Source organism: Penaeus monodon, chromosome 15 (genome assembly GCF_015228065.2).
Source record: "Penaeus monodon isolate SGIC_2016 chromosome 15, NSTDA_Pmon_1, whole genome shotgun sequence".
In the NCBI taxonomy this organism is placed as follows: Eukaryota; Metazoa; Arthropoda; class Malacostraca; order Decapoda; family Penaeidae; genus Penaeus; species Penaeus monodon.
Window position 1 is genome coordinate 28,137,043 of NC_051400.1, and position 894 is coordinate 28,137,936.

Sequence of the window (894 nt, forward strand, 5' to 3'; positions counted from 1 at the left end):
CACAACAGTGCCAATGCAAAGAATATCATCGTGCGTATCTTAACTTACCACGAAATCCATATAAATTCATAAACGTGTTGATGAACCGTACCGCAAACGCCATATAAATTGATAAAACCTCTAGATAGTCCTAAACCACATCGTAAATAAAACAAATTAACAAAAAAAAAAACGTTATTCATTCGCCATTATTTTCAATTAGACTTTACAAAGAGCGGTCGGAAATAATTTGTAATGTCATTGCAGATGTTCGGTGATGCGCCTTATCCGTTCGCCTCCGTGGAGAGGTTGCGGTTGGCTTGGAGATGCAGTCGATTTGTTTTTTGGGTTATTTATTACTTATCATTGCAGTGGTTAATTAGTATGTTTGTGTTTTATTGTGCGTCGTTATTGAACTTATTGATTGGTTTATTATTTGTATTTTTAAAAAATTGTTTATTTTATTTCATCTTTTTTATTCGGTTTAACATTTTATTTGATCTGTTATAATTAAACTGGCTACTTAGATTATTATTTTATCTATTTGTTAATAGAGCTGCTCCGCATGTTAATGAGTAGCTTTTGATGTCGGTTGATATCTGATTAGATTTATGATCAGGTGTGGTGCGAGGAGAGTACGTATTCCTTTTTACCAGTTTTTTGTGTTTGTGTTTGCTTTGTGTGTACCATGCAAAATACAGACTATTATGGCTTATTGCATGTGTGTAGGAATTTCTAGGATGCAGAAGCAGTCATAGTAGGTAAAACCCCCTTGTTAATGATATATGAAATAACTCTCACTGTCAGGGCACGATGTAAAGTGACACTCAAGTGACTGGACAAAATGTGCCACATGATGACTTGGGGTCTGGCGGCACGTGTCACGCGAGTTAAAACCCTCGAGTCTTTCCCCCT